This window comes from Macrobrachium nipponense, chromosome 1, assembly GCF_015104395.2.
Source record: "Macrobrachium nipponense isolate FS-2020 chromosome 1, ASM1510439v2, whole genome shotgun sequence".
Lineage (NCBI taxonomy): Eukaryota > Metazoa > Arthropoda > Malacostraca > Decapoda > Palaemonidae > Macrobrachium > Macrobrachium nipponense.
Window position 1 is genome coordinate 147,980,712 of NC_087200.1, and position 14,394 is coordinate 147,995,105.

The 14,394-nt window shown below is 36.9% G+C and overlaps 1 protein-coding gene across 1 annotated transcript in view; it reads right to left on the bottom strand.

Annotated features, from left to right (window-relative positions):
- LOC135219735 (cysteine-rich venom protein-like) overlaps positions 1-8,877 on the bottom strand; it is a 217,769-nt gene extending 208,892 nt beyond the window's left edge. Inside the window, exon 1 of the mRNA XM_064256742.1 lies at positions 8,748-8,877. The gene's annotated coding sequence lies outside the window, so the exon portion shown is untranslated. The remainder of the gene's footprint in view (positions 1-8,747) is intronic.
- Positions 8,878-14,394: the final 5,517 nt, after the last annotated feature.

Genomic DNA, 14,394 nt, shown 5'->3' on the forward strand with positions numbered 1-14,394 from the left:
TCATTCATTTATTGAAAATTTGGGACTTGTTTATTTATTCATTCATTTATTGAAATTTTGGAACTCTTTCATTACTGGAAAGCATTACACATTCAGTACTATTCTGTACGTTGTCGCTATACCGCAAGTGTTTTGAGTTCAGTAAAACTCAGCAACGTTGGCTCTGGTTATAATTATTACTTAGATGGGTAACAAGCAAAAAAATGACACATGCCGTCGTCACATATTACGCCTCTTGAATATATGTTGGGACGAGCGTTTGCTTAACAGCTTCATACAAAAGTAAATACATAAACAAGTAACTAAAAATGTGTTTGTTGTAAATTGCAATGGTAGGACTTTTTGGAGTAACCCCTGAAGCTCCTCTCTAATCGGCTTTCGTCAAGCATTTTCTAACCGACTCCTGTAGCTTTTTGCCTTTTATACTCTCAGATTCACCACCTTCCTCCTTGTTTTATGGAGCGTATTGTTTCCTAGCTGAAGGAAAAGCCTGGCTTCACTTAATGGATTCACTTGATGGAAGCTATATAATAATGGCAGTATTGTTTTCTGTTCTGAACATTCCTGCAATGATTGAACTAGAATGATAAATGTTCACGAGAAGAATAGAAGAACATAGAATTTAGGCTAAAGGCCAAGCATTGGGACCTATGAGGTCATTCAGCACTGAAAGAGAAATGGAAGGTATGAAAGCTGTAAAGGTGTAACAGGAGGAAAACCTCAAAGCAGTTGCACTTCGAAACAATTGTTAGAGAGGGAGGAAAGTGAGATGGAAGAGAAAATGAATGGAGGGCACATAAGATGAATGAAAGAAGTTGCAGTTAGGAGCTGAAGGGACGGTGCAAAGAACCTTGAGTAATGCCTTACAGTGCACCGCAGGAGGGGCACTGATGGCACTAACCTCTTACTGGGGATAAATGCTTACTAATACCAATACCTAACAAGGATATGGAATGTCACTAAAAATGTTAATTGAATTTGAACACTCTTCAATTGGTGCCAAAGCAAGATGAAGCTTATTAAAGTTCCATCCGAGTCGAAAAATAAAAGAATTCCTGATCCGTTGCAACTTCCCAGAACAACTGCCGTTCGTACCCACCCTCCCCATAGCTTGACAGACTGCTCATTCCATTATCGTGCGCCTTGTACTTCGGGTATAATGATGTCTGATTATTATTATTATTATTATTATTACTAGCAAACTGACCTATCTACGATGGGTGATAAAATACGGGTGCAGTGATAAATTTATATGTACTATTTGTTCAGCAATATTAAAATAAGGGCGATTTTTATACATACCTACTACAGAACCTCTTTGTACACAATATTATCAGTTTGTCCACAACTTAATTTCAAGTTGGCAGAGTCAGTTGCTCTGCTCATCGCTACATACAGTCGGCCATGCGTGAACATGGGTGACGACAGAAACACACCAACACAATCCAAAGTCTGGCCCTGCGACTTGTTTGCAGTGAATGAGAAGGCCAGGTTGATGGGAAACTGCCTGCGTCGTAACTGGAACAGAAACTGGTTGTCCGAAGGCATCAGAGGAATCTGGGGGATGAACAGACGTTTGCCGGTGTGAGGGCCCGTTGCTATCACTGCTTCGATGACATGGGAGTTTAGCTCTATAATGGTGTACCTCGTTCCGTTGCAATGTCCATTGGCAGGATCGAAATTCCGAAGCAACATTAGCGGGCAGTACTTCTTCAACGTTATTTTGTGCACTGGCAGTCCCGATGGATTCAAGTTATTCAAAAAATCTTGTGGATATTGATGATAATTTTCATCTTCTATTGCGATTTCTCCGGGGAAGTTGTACAAAAATTATGTATGAAAAATCGTTAAGTAACTAAGTCTACGGGAATAACCAGCCTCGTGTCACGGCCAGAAACAGCTCCGTTTCAGGGAATCCCTTCTCACCCCCCACCCCCTACAAGGAAGGGGGGTAGGTTGGATGAAACCCCATTACAAACCATCTTAGGGGTCCTCACCATAACCTTGCCAAGTTTCATGCCCATCTGACCAGCCGTTTGGCCGTGATTGAATGACAGACAGACAGACAGACATTACGCCCATTATAGTATGGTTATTATTATTATTATTATTATTATTATTATTATTATTTGCATTGAAGTAAACACATATGAGTAAATTACCTGAGGGGGTCATCTGACATCACCTGCAATCCACTCCGGGGGAAATTTGAAATCAAATTCATCCACCCTTCTGCTATTTTTCGGCGATTTTCGGAGATTTCGAGCGAAGATTTAGATCATCCCTGAGACAAGGATGATCTAAATTGCCATTATTTGGGTCCTGTGCTGGACTCCAGTCTACCTGCAACACACCTCAACATCCTTACTTCCATGTACCTAACTCATTGCTTAGGTCAACAGTCTAGGGTATAACAGAATGTGCACAATAATAATTTATCTCTCTTGGGGATCAAGCCTGAGACCTCTTACTGGTGATGCGAGTATTGTCAACTTCATTATCCCTTATCCCATATATACATACATACATACATACATACATATATATATATATATATATATATATATATATGTATACATACATACACATACACACACACACACACACACACACCACACACATATATATATATATATATATAATATATATATATATATATATATATATATATATAAAAATAGAACGAAAGTCCGCGTGTTTGAGATTATCATAAAATCCACATAAGAAGTCCAGGGTTTCACTCACCGTCTTACGTGGATATTTGGTAACGTATCATGCCTCCTTGTTATTTACTACGATTAACTGTGCAGAGGATGGACGAAAGCCATCAGCTAGGTATATGTTTTTACAAATACATTTATTATATTACTTTGTATTCTTCTTAGTCAGAAATTTATAAATTTTATATATATATATATATATATATATATATATATATATATATATTGTTAACACAGGATACGACTTAAGTCTAACAGGCCTGTTAAAACACTGCTTTAAAGCTAAGGACTATATTTCGGTGGACTAACTTAATCCGCTTCATCTTTGCCTTAAGGAAGATATTGTCTATATGGTCAGAGTACCAGGCTCCATTGGAAAGGTTGATCCTATTATTTTGTTTTATCAGTGCAGAATCTACCATCTAACATTTATATCAACAACCTGCTCTTGCATAAAATTTCCAATTGTAATAGCCACAATGCCCTCTTAACTTCTTGAATTCTTTGCTCTTTTTTTTTTTGGATACGCTTGTCACTACAAAGCATGAAGATCAGGTTCAAAGGAATTTGAAGAAATTGTGATGCCTGGTACCGGGAAACAAACCCAGGTCCCATAATCACAAAGAGGTCACGTTGCCGACCAGACCACGGCAACGTGACCTCTTTGTGATTATGGGACCTGGGACAAGCGTATAAAAAAAAAGTAAAGAATTTAAGAAGTTAAGAGGGCATTGTGGCTATTACAATTGCATATATATATATATATATATATATATATATATATATATATATATATCTATCTATCTATCTATCTATCTATCTATCTATCTATCTATCTATCTATCTATCTATATCTATATCTATATCTTATATCTATATATATATATATATATACATAATATATATATATATATATATATATATATATATATATATATATATATATATATTACACATATACCTTAATATCAGGCAGCCTTTCACTCTGGGAAAGAATGCGATTTAACGGATGATATGAAGAAGAGAGAGGAAAAAAAATCCTCCATTTTCAAAAATAACTTTAGGAAGTGTATAGGACAGTAGGATGTGCATACTGATGCTCTTGTATAGCCCAGGTCCGAAGAAAGCAAAAAGGAAAAAGCAGTAGATGTTTCTTCCTCCCAAAGGAAGGAAGGTTATGTATAAAAGTCAGAAAAACAAGTCTCCTTATTATATATACAGTTTGTTTTGACGTGATGCGAATTACAGTCGGCTTCATGTCTTTCAAGGCGTCAAGTGAAAAGTCCAATAAATAAATTCCAGAGATTCTTTCCAACTCTCGAGGAAAATCATGTGAAAAATTGCCCATGAAATCACTGACCGTTCGCTCTGCAGAAACATCTAATTAACGGAAGATTAAATTAGAATATTGGACCCTTCTTCCATCAACTCTTCTTCGTTATATCTTGTTATCAATGTCCTTGACGACTTTACTCAGTGAAAGTATTCACCCAGTTCATTTTTTGTATGTTGTCAAGTAACGAGTTTTCGTAAAAATGGCTTGCCATTAAGATGGCTAGGCTCTGCCTTGAGAAAAAACAATAATAATTTTTAATATTTTGGCAGATTTGATTCGCTGACGATTTAACCAATATCTAGGAATGTTTTAACATTTCTGTAGGCACTTTTTTCGTCAGCATTGCAGATAGGACTTAGTAATTAGAAATAAATACATTTTCAGTTGAAATCTTCAGCAAGATGTTTTAAGATCTAAACATTACTGTAACCCTACGTGTTTGAAACGATATCAAATGTAAATTTGATATTGCATTTCATGTTGTCTTGAAATAAAAAGCTCTTTTGAAGTATTCGTGTCATTTCAATTTTATTAAATCGGAAGTGGTATAGGGAGTTGAATTTAGGGTCTACCGCATCATATTTTTGTAAACGCTAACCCAATAAAAGAAAATGTTTTGCGATATAGGAGTCAATATTCGGGGAGCGAGGGACTGGGTGCATGATACAGGGCAATGGTGCTGTGTGTATACCGGGTTTCAACGCATTGCAGATAGGCATTCCGTGTAGAGGGCGGAACAGATGATTTCGTGGAAGATCTGTGTACACATACACACACACACACACACACACACACACACACACATATATAATATATATATATATATATATATATATATATATATATATATATATATATATATATATTAATCTACAGATGTTGTTTAATATCCAATTCACTCTACCTCGGAAGTAATGTATTTATATGTGTGTAAACCAAAGGGAGATGTTTTAGTTGATAGAAGTTCGCTCTCATGTGCTCGAACCACCGAACACGAGAATTAACGACGAGCAGCGATGCCTAAGCTTATCCGCCTAATTACACTAATTACAAATACCTGAGTTCTATGGGGATTTGTACATGAGAGTCTGTCAACATATCCCCCCCTTTATAGCTGGAAAGGCTAAGCCGCCAAGGCATCACTGTACGTCGTCAGTTCTCGTTTTCGGTAGTTCGAGCCCATGAGACGACGGACTTCTGATAAACTAAAAGATTCCCCTTCGGTTTATACATGTAAAATATTGTAGCTGAATGCATGTAATATAACCACGGCGATGTGATGAAAATTCATTATGTATAATATACATACACACACACACACACACACACACACATATATATATATATATATATATATATATATATATATATATATATATATATATATATATATATATATATATTCACAATCTGGCGAAATTAATGACCATTGTGATTAATCGCTGAGATGCGACGGTTGAGTGAGAAACCGACTTCCTGTGAGATCACCGGAATTAATTTCGTTCCCTTTAGTCTCGTCTAATCTCCCTTTGATGAATTGACGATGATGAGCGCCCATTCGGAGGTCGTTAGGACGTGTAATGGGATCGGCGTCCTCTCACCACTTCCTACAAGATTGTATAAGGAGGCTTTATTATCGTCTTGTATCGGGATCATCCCTCATTTCCGCCTGGAGATCTAATCTCCATTGTTTTTCGTATGGGCCCGGCAATGAATCGAGCGTTGGTCGCGTTCAGCAACATAAAATTCAGTCGCTAGATTTACCGGGCATTCTTATGCGGGTGTATGAGGTGGCTCCAAGTCATAGAGTTCCGTTAGTTCTGTTCAGTTGGCAGCAGTCTTTGCAACGGTTCTTTGTTCGTTCTTCAGATGACTAGTTCTCTCTCCTGAACATTTCCTCTTGCGTTGTTGTTGTGCGTCTTCATTCTCCAACCGTCATGCACATCTTGTACGTCTAATTAAGTCGACTTTCACATTCCTCACTATGTTCTAGACATCATTCGATGAAGCGTCTCAGAATGATCAGTGACTTTTTTTTTTTTCCCGACAGCATGGTTTATCGTTCTATTTCTAGCGATACTTATTGTAATTAGCCTGGTATCCTCGCTCAGGGTTGTGCCCAGATGTCTTCATTCTTGTATATCAACGACAGTAACAGAAGCAGTAGTGGGGCATAAAATAAACCACTATAAACCGTTTTATTTTTCTGTTCTCTTATCGGGCACGCGATTTCCTCGAAGCCATTTGAGCTTACGTAATAAATTCTGAAGTTATGCTTTCTATCAAGCACACAACCCCCCCCTCTCTCTCTCTCTCTCTCTCTCTCTCTCTCTCTCTCTCTCTCTCTCTCTCTCTCTCTGAGGTATAAGTGCAATTGAATTAAACAAGACTAACAATTAAAGCATACCAGTACTACTTCTATTACTTTTGCTAGTAATGATAATCATATACACGTCATAACCTGCAAAGAATAGTAATGAATCACAGGTAGTAATCAGACATTTGTGTGTGGTTGTGTTCGATCGCTCTGGATGATGATGATGATGATGATATTATTTTTTAGTAATTATTATTATTATTATTATTATTATTATTATTATTATTATTATTCCCGCCCGTTTGATACGACCAGAGAAAAAGAAGGAAGAACTACAAAAAAAAGAGAAAGAATGATCTTCGTGCTGTGTATTAAGAGGAGCCGAATCTACAGTAGAGAGCTCAAAAGGATAATACGTGTAATTCAGATGTTTATGGTACACCCGGTTTATTTTTTTGGTTTATTTTCCTATTTAAGGGTCGATGCCCAGATTTGCTTTGTTTGTTTTGATCTTCGTAGATGTTGTTTTTGTTTTGTTTATACTTTTTTGCTTTGTTTTCGCGTTTTTGTTATGAGCCTTTTTTTGCTGGAGGTCGAAGTCTGGGAAGTGTTTCTTGTTTTGATATGGCCAAGAATGGATTAGGTATTGTTGCCTTTGTAGAGATTACTAGTACGGAGAAGGGACCCTTATGTACGAAACAGGCATTGTGTACTATCCGCATATGTATCTGTATGTATGCGCAGATAACACGCACACACACGCACACTCAGACGCACACGGCCGTTCATATTCCATTTCAACTTCTTCAGAAGCACATTCTCTGCCCTCAATCTCGAGCATAATGTCAATGGGGATATGTACACCATCTTTGAATTGGGCAGACAAAACACGGTTCATTATCCTCTTGTATCGTCCTTTTACCTATACAATAATGTTTGGGAATTTTGGAACTGGCTCCCATCATTCCATCAGGATTTTGGATTTGGGAACGATAAACATGTTTTGGGAATTTCATATTGTGGATATTGGTGAGTCTACTTCGTGGAGAAGATATGATTTATTTATGTGTTCATGTCCTTCTCTTCAGAGCAGCTCCTGCAGACGTCCTTGGGACTTCTCAGTCCTCATATGGAGTATTGTCATCCTATATGGGTTGTCTTATAATACTCTCTCTCTCTCTGTCCTCTCTCTCTCTCTCTCTCTCTCTCTCTCTCTCTCCTTGACAGAGTTAAATCAAAGCTTTTTGTTTAGAGAGTGTCTTGGTGTTGTACCCGCCAGGCATCACTGTCTCACGAATACTCTAGATACTGTCAACTAAAATATCAATAAGTCTCATTAATCCTTCGTTCATTTACTTGAGTCTGGAACTCAATGACATCTGTATTTCCCGCCTCATTCAACCTACAGATTTTTGCACTTCTGTCTATTTATGCGTGTCTATACATCTGTGTGTATATCGTCACTAACATTTTATTGATGCACCTAATTCCTATCAAACTATAGTGCTTGATTGTTTTTGTTAGTTTTTATAAGGTTTTACATACAATATACACACACATAAGTATACATACTTTCAGGGCAATTGCTTTAGTGGGATCCGAAAGGGAAGCACAAGTAACACCTCACTGTCCCAGAGGCCTCGCCCGAAACGAACCACCAACGTTTATATAGAAGTTGATATTTTCAAAATATGCTTTTTATAAATAAACACATAATATTTGTAAATAAGATACATTCACTCGTACTATTTACTTTACGTTAAATATAACCTTTGTCACACTTTATAATTATTATATGAGTTCTCTCAAATGCACTTATAAATTTCATACGCCACTATTAAATGAATTCTATACTTACTGTTTTATATATGATAGAATATTGTTCCACATATGTAAGTTACACCTCAAGCTTTCGACCCAAAAAGTTGATTCCCTTAATCCCTGGGCCAATCGCTGTTTAGGTCTACTTTTCCATCCACATGCAGAAACAAATTTCTTTTTAATCTAAATTATAAGCCCCTAGTCACTTGAAAAAGTTGTGATCAGAGTCACAATTTTGGCCAGACATACGGTCTTTCTTTTCTTTTTATTTATTTATTTATTCATATGAATATGGTTTCATTATCTGTCAGTAACCAGCGAGCATATGCGTACCCCTAAGTACACTTGATGTTGTTGGAGGAATCTATTTTAAAGCGTCCTTCATAGTTGAACAAATGTTTTTAGGGTCAAAACCTTTTTTAATCGTATTATCTTGGAAAAGAGAAGAGACAAATTATTTGGGATTTTGTACGACAAATTGGTTAACTAATTAAAAGTTTGTCAGAGAGAGAGAGAGAGAGAGAGAATTTAAATAGAGCGTCCATCTCCTTACCTTGAAACCAGGGGAATAATTCTTCCGCCCAACAGGTGTTCGCGGTCTCCCCTATGTCAGTCAGCGCGGCGGGAGATCAAGCCCACAACATCCACACCACACAAAGGCCAGAGCCAAACTGTCTGTGCCCTCCTCTGGCCGAAGTTTTATATATACGGTGATACAGTTTGCTTGTTTCTCTTGCATGCTCGCGCATGCCTCCCTCAACAAATGCGACGAGACGTTGACAGTGGTGGATGGTGATACAAATTTTGATTTACTAGTGTCATTGGTTAGAATTCTTGAGGTCAAGTTAAAGGTAAAGTGATTATTCACTGATAGTATTTTGTGATAGCAAGCTCAATTAGGGTTCAGGAGGAATTAACGAAGTGGGCAGACGCTTGGGGTTCCTAGGGACCATACGCTGTCATAAAAAAATAATATACGTTTATATATTTTGCTCAGAGAGGCAGGGAGTTCTTGTCGTAGGCGGTAGCATGTGTGTGTTTATTTCGGAGCACTTCTCGCTCTCTCGAGACTAGATATACTTTAGAGTATTGTTCCTCCTTCCCTCCTTTTTTCGTCAGGGGTTAAAAGCCTTGCAATAGTAATCAATAAGTTCAATGTTGGCTGAGTCATGCAGTTTGCTTTTGTAAAAGAAGAAGAGGATGAGGGACGATCACAATAGCACTTGTTTACATAGCGAGAGTTTTGTTTGATTCTTTGCTTCAGCGGCTATATGTGTACCTATATGACTCGTCTATCTTTATTCGATAAATTATTGATAATTCATCGGGAAAATTAAGTTGAAAATTAATTCAAGTAATACATCATATATTCTTTACAATTTTATTTAAAGGTACCAGGAAAATTTAAAGATATTGTTTTATTTTTCTTCCTAAGCTTTTTAAAAACGTTCTATAAAAAAAGAGAGTACCCAGTAAGGTTTCAAGATCAAATTATCCTCAAGTGTACAGAACGAATTCCTCCCCAACGAATTTTCAAGAAACATTTCTACTGGCGATTGTATTTCTTCTGTTCAGTGGTGTTCCGCATAGATTTCTCTCTCTCTCTCTCTCTCTCTCTCTCTCTCTCTCTCGTTAGCTACTCGAATTTAGGGCATCAACAGTCAAAACTGGCTTAAAAAGGTACGATTTTTTCATTTTCTCTTTTGAAAACATGACTCAAAGGGCAACGCCCTCTTCAGTGACTTGACAGTTTGCACTACCTACTTAAAAGACTTCACAGCGACAATGAGGCTAAAATGAAGTTGAGTCTTTAAAGTCTTTCCTAACTGCTGAACGCACCAACAAACACACGCGTTCCTTGTCGACTGGCCAAAAAAAAGGGGGGGTTCTATAGTCCTGGATGTGCAAAGGTTAAGGGTTGAAGGTTTCCTTGCAAAGGTTAAAGGGCTTCTTGGTTGGGACAATTTTTCTAATGAAAAGTAATTCAGGAGGCCGGCCTTTCTACCTATCATTTTGAAAATGCATCGACTGTCTTGCAAGTTACAAAATCTTTTTGTCGGTAATATTGTAAATTTTCCTGTAGTCTCAAAATTTCGGGATATTATGATAAGAGCTGGTAGTTCCAGATGACGCATTTAGAAGGTAAAGGGTTATGTATGTATGTATAAATGTAAAAAGTGATTTACTCGATTAATATTATGTAAATTTACCTTGCAAATTGACCCTCTCAACATTTTTGTTCAGAAATGTGTCAAAGTTCGTATGTATTCTCAGGACTGTATAATTTTACAAGTATAAACCAATATGTCATGGCGTACGCGTCCAGTGAAAAGAACGGAGAATCGTTTCTGTAAATGAAAAGGAAAGGCAAGAAAACATCCGAATCAGCGTCCATTTCTGTCCTCCTTGCTTTAGCTTACTTTAGAATTCCTAGTGCTTCAGATACTCCAACGCTTTAGTAAATCTGAATAAAAATCAAGCTCTTAAACCTGGAATTTATTTCTCTTTAGCTATGTCTGTGGACGGGTCTCCAGTTCGCTAATTTTCTTAAAAGTCCAGGATTTGGGACGTATAGCCATTGTCCTCAGCCTTTTGTTCCTATTTTATATTAGGTTGGCCGTATGCTGGCACGTGTTAATGATGATAGCATCGCCAGTGTGATGCTTTTTATATGTGGCAATAATTTTATCAGTTATTGCTACTGATTTGTTAACGTATCGCTTGAGTTGATTAAAGTTATACGAAGTTTCAGTAGCGAATACTTCACCAGAATTCAGTTATGTAAGAGGAAGAAATTTAAAGTGCAGCTAGTGTAGATGGTGGAAGAATGCAGTGGAAGTAGTTGAGGGTTAAAGGTTTCCTTGCAAAGGTTGAAGGGCTTTACACCAGGACTCATGAGCCACTGGAATGCCTCCTACCATGGTGGCAGTCTCTACCTTGACTAGTATTTTACAATGGTAGACAAGATAGGGCCCATCACCATGCGTCTCTGCCAGTCGGTATGATAAGATAGGCTATGCAATCCTGTCTTCAATAAATTGATTCATCTCACACAGTTCAAATGATAAATGAAATGCAGCACAATGATTAATCAAGTTCTTCATTCACAGGATAAAAAAATATCAGTGATGTAGATCTTATCTTATATATAAAGCTGACGGTCACACTAAATATATATGTGTGCGTACCATTGACGGCAAAACTACTGGAGCATGTTTAACCAAAGTCCGACTTATATATGTAGATGGTATAGGGGATGGTTTTAGCTGGGTGCTGTTTTGACCCGGATAGCCAGTGTGAACTTCTTTATCATTATTTGTAGAGAAAAACGAAAACATTATTTCGATAGAACTTTTCACGAGGATTCCCAATGTGTTCTTACTTTTCTTTTGTAATGAAAAATAACGATGATATTAGGGGGTGGTTTTTATCCGGGTTCGGTTTTGATCCGGAAATCCGTCCATGCTAACTTAAATATTAGTTGTAGTGAAAAAAGAAAATCTTATTCTGATAGAACTTCTCACGAGGATTCCAAGTATGCTCTTAACTTTTCTTCTACGATGAAAAATAACTATGATATTACGGTTGAAACAATGCCGGCCCACGGTTGCCTACTGTCAGGTCTGCTGGCTGGTTTACCATAACTAAGCGGTGAGACTTGTTTCTTATTAGCTTACTCTGTTCTTACATCCTGGACCTAACAATAGTCAAAAGCTGCAACCTTTTAATCAAAAGATGGAACCTTTTATACCGCAGTTCACTTAAATTAGTGCAGTATCATCGGCAATCATCAACCATTTCATGTGCTGATTGCAATTCATTTTCTTATCCCACAAAATGGCACCTACATCTTTCCACAGGGTCAACAGCCTTTGTTTCAAACTTAATTTTAAATCAACGCAGACACTCCCACTTTACTCCTATCATAAAACACCTTCCACACTGTCTTATTGATCCTATTGTAATTTTTTTTTTATAGATCCCTTTAGCTTCAAGTTTCTCTCATAACCGTTTCATTACAAAACTTGATCCACGCATCGTCTTCAGTGTCCAAACGCACGCTGTTCTTCTCCCTTCAGTTTATCTATCAAGTTACTACAAGGTCAGAATCTTACCATAAGCCTTCCCTGGTATACTTAGTAACACTAGGGGACCCAAGGGCCAAATTTTGGAGGTGACTCATCATAAATTTGGCAAAAGGGAAGACCTAAATTTTTTGTTGCTTAACTGTATCTAGATTGATAATCTAGTAGAGGTGTGCTCAAAAATTTCTCTTGTAAACATGCTAAAAATTTCATTTGAAGTAGCGTACCCTAAGGGAATTTACCTTGAAAATCCACTAAACACGTTATGTTTTGTGTGTCTACACCCATTATTTGAATGCAAATCCATGTTTTTTGGGTAAAAAATTAATTGGAAATCTTTATGAAACTGTAGCTTTTTCGGCCGTCTTGGATTCCAAAATGTCCAACTGCAATCTGAATTTTCTAAAAATAATTTTTGTTGAATGGTCTGTAAAAGTTTTTTTTATCTACTAATAATCTCTTTCATCAGAACTAAAATTATATGAATAGATGAAGTAATTGCTCCTGATCAAAGATTAGCAGCTTTTTTAATTATTGTGGCTGGGCTGATATGACACAGAACATCTACACATGGAAGGGTGATTTTCAGTTTCAGTACTTTACAAATCTTCTAAACATATTATTATATCTTTTCTTTATGCCTCTGAGTGAATGATGTTACTTGAAACCGAACATAGTTTTTTTTATTTTGATAAAACAAGAAATTTTAGTTATTACTTGGAAGCATTCGTATGTACGTATTCACCTTGAATACAAGCTGTTTTATAAGTTTTCAGTCTTTTTTGATTGACTGCCAAAATATTAATTTCGTGCATCCAGTTAGCATTAATCATAAATTATGTAAAATAGATTCTAATACTGTTATTTGGCAATTAACACAACTTATTGCAGCCACCAAGAATGAACCATCACATCTGATCACATAGACTCATTTCTATGAGTTTGTCCAAAACAGTCATTGGCTATGGTCCTTTCATTCCGCAATTACCAACAAAACCAGATGTAGTTGAGACATCATTGGATTACTGTTTTGCAGCTGCCATAAAATATGGTTAGCACTATTGCATCGTTACCTATGATCAAGCAATATAGGAAATATGCCTGGTTTGAAGAAAAAGAAGAAACAAAAGTACCAAAACCTGATACTACGAATGGATGGTTTTCATATTGCAATTAACTCTGGGGGTTATAGGAATTCTCTTCAAATCATCGGGGATCAAAACAATTTTGTCTGAAGCTGGTATCTGTAAACTTGGAACAGTCAAAAAATTAATAACAGGGAATGATTACTATGGAATGGTCCAATGTCATACCTTGTTGCTATGAGCCATGTTGGAGCTCTATTGAGAAGCCTTTGATGCATGGTGTCTCAGTTATAATGAGGAACAGCTGGACGCAGTTACTTCATATATGAACTGCATCCAGAAGATTGCTGCTGCCATTGGGGAATGAGACAAACAATATATCAGAGATGCACATGCAAATCTGCTAATATGTGTCCTTAGAATAAGAGAAGACCTTCAGAGGTTTGATGAATCATTAGAAGGGCATCACACAGCACAGCTTTGGTTAATGTATACTGAAAGGGTTCTCATCTTCAAGACATATACTGAAGCTGAAAGAACTTGTAAATGGCAAGAGCATCTGGATGAAGTAGAAAAAATGTTCCCATATATGGTTTGTACTGGTCATACAAAATGGGCAGTATATATTCCTCACTATTTGCATGCAATGAACCTTACCAGAAGAGCTCACAGCAGAATTCTCCAAGGGTCACTTTACAATCCATAAAGCCAAAAGTTATTTTAATAGCATTTGGACGAATATGGCCCTTGAAAAGACATACAACAAAGAGAAAAAAGTATTACCCAGAAAGAAGCAGCTAGGGAGAAATATACTTGAAAGCATTACCAGGACTTACATATGACAGACGATACATTCACTGAAAACTATCCAAGATCTATTCAGGCACAAAAAGATTGAGAAGCTGTTAATCATATTAAACAGCTGATTACTCATAATCTCAAAAATCCATTCACCTAAACATCTGATTTGCTGAATATTGTAACTGGAGAGAAATGCAACTCATCGGATCTAATTCATGCAAAACAAAAA